Source organism: Myotis daubentonii, chromosome 5 (genome assembly GCF_963259705.1).
Source record: "Myotis daubentonii chromosome 5, mMyoDau2.1, whole genome shotgun sequence".
Classification (NCBI taxonomy): domain Eukaryota; kingdom Metazoa; phylum Chordata; class Mammalia; order Chiroptera; family Vespertilionidae; genus Myotis; species Myotis daubentonii.
The window spans coordinates 3,632,538-3,646,322 of record NC_081844.1 but is presented as its reverse complement, the minus strand read 5'-3'; positions in this window follow the sequence as shown (position 1 = coordinate 3,646,322).

The following is a 13,785-nucleotide window of genomic DNA, read 5'->3' as shown; positions in this document are numbered from 1 at the left end:
ACACACACTTAGAGGTTTGTTTGTTTGTTTTTTCATCACAGTGTTATTTTAACAGTGAACGAATAACACAATGTCCATTCATATAGGGATTGTGGGATTTCCACATAATGTCATACTATGTGGCCATTCAACACTATGATGACTGTCTCTGTTCATTAAGGAAAATATTCCGTATTTTGATGCTACAGGAAAAGCTAGTCACAAACCAGTTCTCATACAGAAAAGTCAAGTAAATCTAGGGGCAAAAAGAGAGACAGAGAGGTAAACAGAAAAATAGAAAACAACGTTTCACCAATACAGCAACAGCATTTATCTCTTGATAGAGGGGTTTGTGGTGATTCTTAGGTTCTTATTTACATTTGTCCACGTTATTTGATTTCATTACAATGAGTAGGCATTATTTTGCCATCATATAAAAATGATAAATTAATTTTTAATTATGTACACATTTTACTGGACATCTAAATACTCATAGCACTGTTCTTTTGGGCCAATGATTGGCAAGTTGTCTTTGGAAGCAATGAAGCTTGGTGGCTGGGAAAGTGCACAGCGTGCGCTCTGATTCGGCGTCTCAGCCTCGGGCTCTGTGCTGCACAAAAGCCAACACCAGGGTCTAGAGCAGCGGTTTTCAACCTGTGGGTCGCAACCCCTTTGGGGGTCGAACCACCCTTTCACAGGGGTCACCTAAGACCATCGGAAAACACATATATAATTACATATTGTTTTTGTGATGAATCACTATGCTTTAATTATGTTCAATTTGTAACAATGAAATTGGGGGTCACCACCACATGAGGAACTGTATTAAAGGGTCGCGGCATTAGGAAGGTTGAGAACCGCTGGTCTAGAGGAAGTCATGGGTTTATGTGGATCCGACGTAACATGTAAGGAAGACCTAATACACTTAATTTCTGGTGACCAGGTTCGGGCTTGAAAAATAGTCTTATATTCTTGACACACAATCACACTCAGACCTAACTCACTTCTCTGCTAACATGCAGGACTGGACAACTACTCCTTCCCTCCTCAGGTGCGGGACCCAGAGAGACCATTAACGGGATTTCTGTAGTAAGAGACCTAGAACCTATATAATATCGGTCCAAAATACCTAGATGCATTAGAAGAGAAAATTGGCCTGGCAGAAAAACCATGAGAACACCTAACATAGTGAACGTTTTAGAACAACTTGAAATCCATGAATAAAAGTTCAGAACAACCCAACCTTCTCAGGTGCCACACATCCCCGCTTAGCTCAGGCCTGAAGGTTGTGGCCGGCCGCTGTGGGCTCACAGTAGGGAGACGGTACTCCCATCTGAAAAACTGGCTTCATATTAAACGCCAAATAGGTTTCTTTTGCGGACTGGGTGAGATACAGCCTGTGAGCCCTTGGTGGGGTAGACGGTCTATAACAGGTGCTCATTAATATTAGTTCTCCTTTTCATCCATCATCTGATACGGACAGAGGACTATGTTCATTAGGATGAGAATGCCTTCCAACTAGAGCCCTGAATATTGAATCAACATTTCAGATGGGATTAGGGAACATGAACCATTTGCACCAAACAGTTCTTACTGACGGGCGAGCTAGTCAGTTACTCCGACCCTGTTACTGCTGCCAGCACTGCCTCTGCTAAGGGCCCTGGGATATGCAGGGGTGGGGGTGGGGGGTGGGGGGGCGACTTCGGGCAGAGGTGGTCGGGCTGAGAGCAAAGCACAGTGTTATCTCCTGGTGAACAGGGCTTCTTTCCCACGAGGGGCTTTGGTAAAGCCGGAGCACAGCAATCTGAGGCGGAGAGAGACCTGGGCACGGGAGGGCTGGGCTGCTCAGGAAGTCAGTTGGTATCTCAGTGATGCCCAGATGCCATGCAGCTTTGGGGACATGGCGGAGGTCCCAGATGTGACTTTAGGACAAGTGCCCCCGTAGGTCCTCGAGAGTGACAGTACCCCCCTGAGGCTGTTGGCACTGGAGGGCTCTGTGCTCATCTCACTGATCACAGGTGAACCCCACGAGGTGCACACGATCAACCCCACTTTATAAAGAGAACATGGAGATGGGGTGGTCCTGGGACTTGCTGCAGCGCACAGCTATTCACTGGCACAGACAGGACTCAAGCCCTGAAAAGGGGCCTCCAGAGCCAGTGCCAGCCAAGCCCTCCTGCCTCCCACCGCCCGAGTCTGGGCCAGTGCCTGCCTGAAAGGTCTGGGCAGTGCCTGTCCGAAATGTCTGGGCAGTGCCCACCCAAAAGGCCCCCGCGGCCACGCTCGCTCCACACGTTTCCATATGAGTTCAACCTGTGGGGCTGGGGAACTGCTCCTTCCCTCCAGCTCCCAAAGCTTGCAGACATTAGGGAAACTGAGGCCACATAGTAAAAGTTACATTGGCATTTGGAGCAATGGCGTCCTGCTGTGCAGCCCAGGCCACCGTCTGCTCCGGGCCCCTGACAGGGTCCCGCACCAGCTGGTGGCGGTGAAGGGGGATCACTCCAAGGTCAGAACTGACAGTGAGTGTCTCCTCACTGCCCTTGAACCAGGACAGGAGTTCCCGCCGACACCAAGCGCCTGGGTGCGGTTGGGGTCACCAGGGCCATCACAGATCCAGGGATGGTCTCAGTGCTGCCCTTCCTGGATCCTCGTCACCGACCTGACCCTCTGCCACGCTTCTCTCAGCCCCTTTGCCGCCCTGAACCTGAACCTGGGCCTCCTCCCTGTCTACTTCCCATATGGCGCCTCCTTCCTACTCCATGGTGTCACCCTCCATCACTGGCAGTAAGCACTGCCACCTGGCTCTTGGTCACCTCCTCTCACATCCGCTCTTCCTCTGGGCTCACCTGGCCCATTGCCATGGTGGCACGGAATTAATGCTTCCCAGTGAGCTCGCCCCAGCCCCGACTTCTCTCAGCCACGACAGAAAGCTCAGGTGATTCCTCCGACTCAGGCAAAGTCAGTGCATCCGAGACCTTACCCCCACACTGACCCTCTCAGTGTCCAGTCTCTCGCGAACAGAACATCACCTGTTGCTTCTCTAAAAACGAATCTGGAACCCTAGCTGGTTTGGCTCAGTGGATAGAGCATCAGCCTTCTAGACTGAAGGGTCCCAGGTTCAATTCCAGTCAAGGGCATATGTCTGGGTTGCAGGCTTGATCCCCAGTCTGGGGCATGTAGGAGGCAGCTGATCAATGATTCTCTCTCATCATTGATGATTCTCTCTCTCTCTCTCTCTCTCTCTCTCTCTCTCTCTCTCTCTCTCCCTTCTTCTCTGAAATCAATAAAATATATTTAAAAAATAATAATCGATACTAATAAAAGGGTAATATGCTAATTAGACCTGATCGACCAGACATCTTCAGGACATCATTCGTTCTTCTGGATAAAGCTGGGGCCCGGCCCAAGGGAAGCCACCCTGGAGGCAGGGAAGCCACCCATGGTCCTGGGTGCCTGTGGCCAGCCAGAGGGAGGGGAGCCCATGTTCTGGGTGCCCATGGCCAGCCAGAGGAGGGAAGCCTGGGTCTCAGGTGCGGGGGCCAAGGCAGAGGTGGTTAGGGGCAATCAGGCAGGCAGGCAAGCAGTTAGGGGCATCAGGCAGGCAGGCAGAGGCAGTTAGGGGCAATCAGACAGGCAGGCAGGCAAGCGAGCAGTTAGGATCCAGTGGTCCTGGATTGTGAGAAGCAGTTGGACATTCCCCCAAGGGGTCCCAGATTGCAAGAGGGTGAAGGCGAGGCTTAGAAACACTACCTGCCCCCTGTGCATGAATTTCATGCACCAGGCCTCTAGTAATAAATAACCTGGAATCAAGATGCTTGACTCCTCCCACCCATTCACCTCCCACAGCAGAGAAATGACCAGGTTCAGGGAAACTCCCACACCATTTCTTGTAGGGAGCAGCTATAGGGTTAAGCCTCAGACTGACCTGTTGGCAAAGCCACAAGCAAGTCCCAACTTAGAGGGCACAGTCCTCTTAGCATAATTAGGCTTGACCTTATGACGCTCCCTAGATCTTATCTGGGTAGCTAGTGGGCAGAGGGAGATGCAGCAAATGCTGCCAAAACAAGTGAAACTCACAAGAACATTGTAACTATGTTGACCACTACCTTGTTTTTTTCTCTGACTATAAAATAAAGCCTCAGCTTACTGGCTGGATCTCTCGCTGTGGCCTCAGCCAGGCACAGGAGACCCATCAAACCCCAGCTTATTCTCTTTGTCTGTCTTTTCTTTAATCCTTTGCAGCCCTCCCCCCCCCCGCCCCCCCCAGGCTCATAGAACCCTTGGCTGTGCTGGCCTGGCACAATTTCTGAATCCTACTCTTTTCTCTCCATCAAGCATGTCAAATTCACCGCCCGCAAGCCGCATGCCTCCCACCGGCTGCGAGTTTGACATGCTTGTAGGCCTTGCTTGTCTTTCCCCTGGCTGTCAATCACTGGCCTTCCAGAATGTTTTCTAGTCCCCGTTCAACCTGTCCTCTGAGGTAAGGTAACTCCTCCAAAGATAAATATGACCTCATCACACGCCTAATTCTCTGCCTGTGCAACCAAATTAAACCCACACTCTTCTGCTGTTGTCCTAGAATAATGAGCAGCATCCTCAACATGGCATTGAAGTGCGATTCCTGGTCTGGTTCTTCGTTCCTTCCTCCCTGCAGCCTCTCACCAGCCTCCTCCCTCAGAGTCCTGCATGCCCCGTCCCTCCTGCAGGGCTCTCTCCCAGCCCCCTCCTTCCCCTGGTGCAGCCCTGCTGGGCCCTCTGGCCCAGGGAAAGGTCGCTTCCTTTACTGACCCACAGGAGGTCCAGCCTGTCCATTAAAGGCTGTCCAGGATTGACTTCCTTTATCTTCTGTGAACATGGAAATCATACACTGATTAATGGGATTAGTTGCATAAAAGCAGCTTCCCCTCCAGTGTGTGGGCCCCAGGAGCCATGTCCTGCTGCCTCTCTGCACAGTGAGTGTGGCCTGCAGGCCCCTTCCCACACCTCGCGCTGTCTCAGGGAGCAGGTCTCATCGCCACGCTCACGCTCTCCGGTGGTTTTGTGTTGTTTGAAAGTCCTGATGGTGACCGGGGGTTTTTCACACACACATGTGCTGGTGAGTTGTTATTAAATGGGGCTGACACATTCACCCAACGCTTTCCTTGAGCAGAAAGCACTGGAACACTCGGTTCCAGGTCACCGTTTCTCTGTTTTATTTTTTAAAGGCGGCCTGTTGCCCTTTGGTCTCGTTGCCCTTTGGTCTCGCTCGGACACCTGCACCAACCCACTCTCTTCCTCAGAAGTCCCTGCGGGCCTGCGTCATGTGGATGAGATTAAGCTGGAGGTCATGTGATTGATCTGCTGAACCATCCTTCACAGCTTCTCCCCAAACACACAGACACTTGTTCACACAAACACTTGGATCCGACTTTCAAAGGGTCCCCCTTGGCTTTCAAATTGTGTGTCTCCATTGGATGGGTTTTCTCACACCGACAACAAAACAGGAAGTGCCCAAATCGCTGGGTTTTGTGAGAAAATCCATAGGGTGGGACAGTACTATCCCTTTCCCCGACACTGTAATATTTCCCTACGTCTTCAAGATACTTTCCTTAAACCATGCCAATGCCTTTTCATTCCCGGTGGCTTTTCCGAAAGGCTGTGTCATCCATCAATATGAAGTGGCCAGATAAATATCACCATCGCTTCCTGTTTCCTCCGCAAAATGTAAACAAATGGGGGCGGGAATGGGAGACTCTGAGGACCTAGCTAAGAATCATGAAGTATTTTCCATCTGTTTCTAGGTAATATGTGTTCTGTTTTCAGTTAAGGCAAAAATAAAAAGGGTGATCTTAAATAAAGTCAACAAATTCCTGGCAAAACAAAGGAAAATTAGAGAGAATCTCTGACAGTCTTTCAAATGGTATTCATTTATATAATTTATAGAACTACGACAACAGATATCAAGGAACAAACACGGAGTAGTTTATTGTAAAATCTGAACTTAAACCTTAAGTTCTAGAGAGGAATTTTTAAAAGTTGCCTTTAAAAATATTACTAGTATATGACTTGAAATAACGATGAATTTCAGAAACAGTGAATAAAATTTCTCCATGGGTGTGTCTCTGCTTCCAGGGCCAGAGGCCTCCTAATTGTATATGTTCTATGTCTCTGAGTTAATCACTTAATGTTAACACGCTTCAGCAATGATTCAGGAATAAACAGTCTGAAGGAAGGAAAAGAAATAGTAAAATTAAGTTTGCATCCTTCTCCTTCTTCCCTCCCAGCTTCCCTACCCAAGGTAACATCTTGAATAGTTTCCCAAAAGGACTCTTTCCAAACAATCCCCAGCTATCTACCTTTCGCTCGTTCTTTATCAGGGCGTTATCTCCAGGCCAGCTCAGCCCCCTTAGAAGTGCAGTATTAATTTAGAATGTCTCTTGTTTCCTTAGAGCTTGAAGGAAAGAAGCAGGGTCAGGAGCAGGGTTACAAAGCAGGACAGAAGTCAAGAGTTAGAAATAAACAAAGGAAGTTCCATGGGGGTTGGGCGATTTAAAACATGTGCCAATAAAATGTTCAAAGGATCCCCAGAGGGCCCCAAGGATAAACACATGCAATTGCTTGTCTCTTAAAAAACCCCGCTTACCTGAAGCTGGAAACGGAAATATATAACATGTTCCTGCGTAGAAATATATAAAAAAAAAAAAACACCATTTGGTGTTTTATCCCCTTAGTAGGAATGAAACTTCCAGTGCCCGTTACATTCACATCCCAGCTCTGAGAGTCCTCTCACATTCCCTTGACCCGATGCTTGATAAAAAAAAAATAATAATAATTATAGTCCTCACCTCATGAAAGTGTTAAATGAATAATACGTGTAAATCCTTACAACCAGGCCGCTCACATAGGCAATGCTCATTAAATGCCAGCTACCATTACCAAGTTCATTATTGTTATCATCATTATTCTAATGAGGTTGGGCATGGAAGGGGTGGGCATTAACAACCCCAACCTGAACGAAACTAAACCTGTGAGAAATGATGTTTATTGTCACAATGAGCCTGTGATACTCCCTCAAAACACAACCAAGACAGCTGAGAGCATCGTCCTCACGTGATGAGAGGGCTAAGATTTCAAATACAGGCTATTTTCAGTATGTCTACTACTTGCAACCACAGAATTTAGGGTGTTTGGGAAATAATAAACAGAAATACTTTTTAAAAATGTAGAAGGTATCGCCCTAGCCGGTTTGGCTCACTGGATAGAGCATCAGCCTGGGGACTGAAGGGTCCCAGGTTCGATTCCTGTCAAGGGCATGTACCTTTGTTGCAGGCACATGCCCAGTAGGAGGTGTGCAGGAGGCAGATGATCGATGCTTCTCTCTCATCGATGTTTCTAACTCTCTATCCCTCTCCCTTCCTCGCTGTAAAAAATCAATAAAATATATATTTAAAAAAATGTAGAAGGTATTAAACAAAACAAAACAATCCAGAAGGCCCAGAAACAAAGAATTGAAATTGCAGGGGGAAGGGAGTAGGAAGATTATTAAAGAAATACTGGGCTTCTGGTCAAGATGGCATAGATACTTGAATCCTCCCACAACCACATCAAAATTACAACTAAACTACATCATTCAGGACCACATGAGATCTAGCTGAATGAAAGTCCTACAACTAAGGATATTAAAAAATAAATAAAAAGCCACATTGAAACTGGTAGGAGTGATAGCGAGGAGGAAGTTGTGTTTATCCCACACCCACATGTGCCAGTTAAAAATAGGGAGGGAGGGATACCTCAGCTGCAGAGGTACCCCCTGAGGAGTGAGGGGTCCCAGCCCCACACCAGGTCCCAAGCCCAGGGTTCCAGTGCCAGGAAGAGACCCATAAATTCTGCCTGTAAAAACCAGCAGGGATTGTGTTGACATGGAGGCTACCGGAGTCCGAGGCAGTTCCTCTTAAAGGGCCCACGAGGACTTACTCAGACTTGCTCTCTCTGAGCTCCAACACTGTGGCAGCAACTCGAAAGGCACCAGAGCAAAAGCTGGAGGGGCAGCTTGCTCCCAGAGAAGTGCTGGCAGAGACCATTGTTCCTTTACTGATCGTGCCCCCTGCTGACACAGGTGTGAGCCATATCTGAGTCACCATCAACCTGGCTAATGATGTTAGCCCCACCCTGGGATTCCCTGAGACCTCACCCCACCCAACAGCCTGTCTTGGTTCATGCTTCAGACTTTCCTAACTTTCTAGAGCTGAGGAACACTATACATCTTCAGATCCAAAGGACTCATCCTACAGAGCAATTAATTAAAAACAAACAAAAACATTCTCATGAAATTTCAGAAAATCAAGAACAGAGAGAACTGAAATTGAGAGAACAAAGTTAATTTCAGGTAATAGTTATCAACCAGTCCTTTATCTTTTATAAGAGATTTCACCAATAATTCTTTTCCAAAACAGGTTGGACATTAGAGTCAACAAAACTCCTGATTGAATCAAGCTATACAGGTTTTTATTTCGTATTTATCTTCTTCCTGTTTTATATATAACTAGAGGCCCGGTGCACGAATTCGTGCATGGGTGGGTTCCCTCTGGGTGGCCTGCAGGGATTGAGCCAAAACCCGCAGTCCAACGCTGCCTGCAACTCCTACCTGCCACTCCCACTCATCCCGACCCCACTGTGCCTGCTGCAGGCTTGCGCCCAATCAGTCCAGCGCTCACCAGCCATAAGCCCTGCATCTGGTGCCCTCCCAAGGGGAGTGGCCTGCGGGATCAGGCTGAAACTAGCTCTCCGATATCCCCCGAGGGGTCCCAGATTGCAAGAGGGCACAGGCCTGGCTGAGGGACCCCACCGGTGCACGATCGGGCCTGGGAGGGACTGTGGGAGGGCTCCAGAGCGTGTCCGGCCCATCTCACTCAGTCCTGATGGGCCAGACCCCAGCAGCAAGCTAACCTACTGGTCAGAGAATCTGCCCCCTGGTGGTCAGTGAACATGATAGCGACTGGTCGACCAGTTGATTGTCTGTCCACCCTCCCCCCCCCCCCCATGGTCAGTGCACATCATAGTGAGCAGTTGAGCAGCCTTAGCATTTCATTAGCATATTACACTTCGATTGGTTGTTCGGTTGTTCTGCCATTCAGTCTATTTGCACACTACCCTTTTATTATATAGGATTTCTAGTTATATAATTTAATGGAAATTATCTATACATCTATCAATGAAGAGGACAAAAAAATCCAGAAACTAGTTTCTAGTCATCTAACATCCCTGCACTTTCTACTTAATGAGAGTGAAAATGAGGAACTGTCGCTACAGACCTGCTATTAAGCCGATGAGAAGGCCATTTCATAGGAATTAAACTCCTGCAGTCCACCAAATGTTCCTGCTCACTCACCTCTGGGGAGGGTAATTACTGCTCTAAGATTGCTAACGCAACAGAATATGACTTTATCTATTTTCTTCCAGGCTGAACATTTTAAAATGTTTTTAAGAGTTCACTTTCCAGGCTCTTTATTGGATTCATGAAAATTAAGGTGGCATTACTGCATCACCTCAATCAAATCTGATCATGCATTCCTTAGCCTAGTGAAAAGCCCCTATAACAACAACAACTTTATTTTGCTGTGAGGCATTTTTAATTGCATAGGGTGCATGGCTATAATTGAATTGTACCCATTTTTGGTTGACATTTTAATTATCCCATTAGCCAGAAAATAGACATTATGAAACTTTGAAAAATAATCTTTGTTGGTTTAGAACCAGCTATTTTTAGCCATTCTTAGAAACAGTCCATTAGGCCTCTCCTACAATCCTTTAAACATGGTAGAATATTTTTTAAATTCAACTTCTTTTCCCTTAATATAGCTATTATTTTTTCCTAAATTATTAATTTCCCCCTTGAATGTATCAAAAAAATCAAATCTTCTTGCACCTCTCACCCTTAATCCTCATTTCAGAAGCTTTCTTTGCTCTTAGGTTTGTACAAAGATACCCACGTCACATGGTTCAGAGAATCCCTAAACTTTTAAAGCTCACGGCTTTTGATCTTGACTCTGTGGCCATGAAAAATACATGAGAAATTTTATTATGATATTGAAAAGTGTCCTCAAGGTAACAGAAAAGTCCAGTTAAAGCCTAGTCCTAAATGAATGTAGGGTTTCCCCTAGGACAGTGGTTCTCAACCTTCTGGCCCTTTAAATACAGTTCCTCATGTTGTGACCCAACCATAAAATTATTTTCGTTGCTACTGCATAACTGTAATGTTGCTACTGTTATGAATCATAATGTAAATATCTGATATGCAGGATGGTCTTAGGAGACCCCTGTGAAAGGGTCGTTAGACCGCCAAAGGGGGAGTGACCCACAGGTTGAGAACCACTGCCCTAGGAGAAGAAGGTAGCTTACTAATCGCCAGAGATGAGCCTTAAATGCAGCTCTACAAACATGTGTAATGCCCAGCAAAAGACTCCTCAGACACGGAAAGAGAAACATATCGAAGTGGAGATCTTGATGACATCCAAGAGAAGGGAGTGTATTGGGTTGACCTGGGAGTGCTGACCCCTTGAGGAATGACCCCACAGGTCCTCCTACCCTGCGCCATGGCTATGTAAGACCAGAGCAGGAGTGGTCCCAGGCATTAAGCATAGGGAAATCAGGGGCACTGTGGCTACTTCCCCTCATAAATTACTTTAAACTTTCACCGATGGAGAAACAGTGGAGGTGGGCTTGTTCCCTGTGGCTTCAGTCCCTCCGGAGGCTGATGAAGGCAGCTGGCCAGAGGACATCGGTTCCCTCAGTGAAGTGGCATCAGAGAAGGCTGGCGTTTTACTCTCCTCGTGGCTTAAGTCCTTTCCATGGCTAAGTCCTCTCCTCCAGCATCCTTTTCCGTCTTTATTCTCTCCATGTCATAATATATAATTTCAAAGATCTTCAACTGTAAGACACATCATCAGAAAAATACATATAACCCCAATATTAAAATTACCCCAAACGCAAAATTATGAAAATGTGAATTACAGGTACCTGTCAATCAAGACACGTAATATAGTCCCCAATCCCCAATCTCTATCCCATCAGTCCACCTACTCGTCATCTTCAGATGTATTCCTGCCTCCAAAGTTTGTTTCCTCTTTTTTCTTTACTTTTTTTGGGGAGTGGGGGATGGGGGGCTATGAATGACTTCTTTATTTATCTTCTCTTTACTATTCTCAGAAATAGTAAGTAGGTGCTATCTGTCTCCAACTCAGAGATGCCCTTTAACCTCCATTAACTACAGGCATGCTGTCCGTCCTCAGCACTTTCTATGTGCGTCCTGTGTGCCCCTTTCTTTCCTTTCCAGGTTCCAGTGACCACGGCCTGGGTTCCTGGAATGGTGTCTCGGTTGATGCTCATCCTTCTAGACAAGAGCAAGGACAAGGACGAGAAGCAGGGGAAGGAACATCCTGGTAAGAGCTCGAAAGTCAGATTTTCTGGTTTCACCTAATGGTCCACCACACTTACTGGGTGACTTTGGGCAATTATTTTACCTCTTTGTGGCTCGTTTCTTCATCCGTAGACTGAGTATAAGAATGGCACGTCTCTGGTGAAGTAATTGTGAATGTTTTACTAAGGAATACAGGGAAAGAGTTTGAACAACATCTGGGATTCCAGCCCTTCTAGCATTCAAAAAATAGTAGCCATTAGGATGCCACATTCCAATCCATTTGACCAATGGGTTAGTATCAGCCTTACTAAAATACACATTCATTCAACCATTAAATATTTAGCAACTGAGTGTCTGTAGTGTACTAGGCATTTTTCTAAGCACTAAGAACACAGCAGTAAATAGAACCAACAAATTCACTGACAAATGGTTGGGGTGGGGGAGATACAGACAATAAACAAAAAGAGAAACTTGTCAATAAATGTCATGATAATGATTGTAATGTTATGATTAAGATGATACAATAGACATGGAGGTTATGGCGATGTTGGGAGTTGAGAGAAAATGTCATAAAGGAGGTGACATATGTCTTTTTAATAGTGTCATGTAAATGGTTTTATACATGAGGTAAACTTTCAAGACTGGCTTTCACTCAGCAAAATGCCTCTGAGATTCACCCAAGTTGTTATAATTTCCTATTTTAACTATAAAATACATTTTAAAGAACTCAAAAGAAGACTAGTGTATTCTATTTACACAGATCCTGCCATTTCTGCTGTTCTTATTCATTTTTGATGGTACAACTTCCCTCTGGTGTCAGGTTCCTTCTGACCAAAGAACTTATATTAGCAATTATTTTATTAATCCTCACTCAAGGGTATTTTCCCATTGCTTTTTAGAGAGTGGAAGGGAGGGAGAGAGACAGAGAGGGAGACACATTGAGTGGTTTCCTCCCACACACGTCCCAACCAGTGCCAGGGAATGAGCCTGCAACCGAGGTACATGCGCTTGACCGGAATTGAACCTGAGACCTTTCAGTCTGCAGGCCAATGCTCTATCCACTGAGTCAAACTGGCTATAGCTTAGCAATTATTTTATAATGGTTTTGCTGATAACAACCTCTCTTAGTTTTCCTTCATCTGAAAATGTTTTTATTTCTTTTATTTTTACTGAACATAGCATCTGGGGTAAGCTCTCTTCCTGCAGCACTGTAAAATGTTGCTCCTCTTCCTCTGAGCTCCATGGTTTCTGAAGAGAAACACAAAGTCATTTGAGTCATTCCCTAAGTGCAATGGGTTATTTTTCTAGGTGCCACGTTTCTTTCATATTTAATTTTAAGCAGTTTGATGATGATGTATCAGGGATTCAATTTCCTTGTGTTTATCATGTTGAGTTTCCAGAATTTCCGGAGTCTGTAGATTTATGTCTTTAGTTAAATTGCAGTCGTTTTCAGCCATCATTTCTTCAAATACTTTTTCTTCTGAGAGTCTGATGACATGAACGTTATATCCGTCCAATGTCAGTTCCATTTGCAAACCTTTGCAGTGTTACTCCGATTTGCCCCGTATGAGAATCAGCTTGGTAGCTGGGCCATTGTGTGTCTGTTGTGAGCTCTCAGTATCTGTTGGTCTGTGTTTGGGATCAAATCCACAGAGTTAGATCTCAGGAGTGAGCCCAGGAGTTTATAAATGACCTTAAGGTTCTCCCTTTTCCAAGTTCCTTCCATTTTGGGTCCTTGACCAGAAAGCTGAGGTTTTAGTTACTCGACAGCTTTGTACACTTTCCATGACAGTGGGCAAGTCTAGGCCAGTGGGCAGCATGCCAGAGGGAAGAAAAGCAACAGAGTTTACTCCACCTGCTTGGGACCACAGGTCCTCCAATTAAGGGGGAAGACCCCTCTTCCTTTGAATTTCAACAGCTCTGGGCTCCTGCTCCCAACATTGGTGCTGTTTCCATGCTCCTCTGCATTTGTCGGGAAGCTAGAGCATAATGAACGAAGTGAAGAACAAAGGAGACGTGGGGGGTTTTCTCCACTCTCTGTGAATACATGTAGACCTCCTGTTCCATTCCCCAAGGCAGAACTTACTCACTAGAGCAAGCATGTCAAACTCAAAGGCTAACACGGGCCAAATAAGTGAGGCATGTGGCCCAAAAGGTGGGCCATGAGTTTGACATGCTGACACTAGAGGGTTTCTCCTGGAGTGCTCTGTTTGCACCTTGGCACGGTCTCCTGGTGGTTGGGCTGGTGCATCGAGGCAAGAGCAAACTGGAGGAAGCTCACCATCTGTCCCCTTCATGACAGAGTTTGCGATTAGACTAATAATTTATTCAGCAGCTATCTAGTAGATGTTGGATACTGTCTTCTCCAGCCTGCCAGCTACCACCTATTGTTCAAAGGCATCAAATGA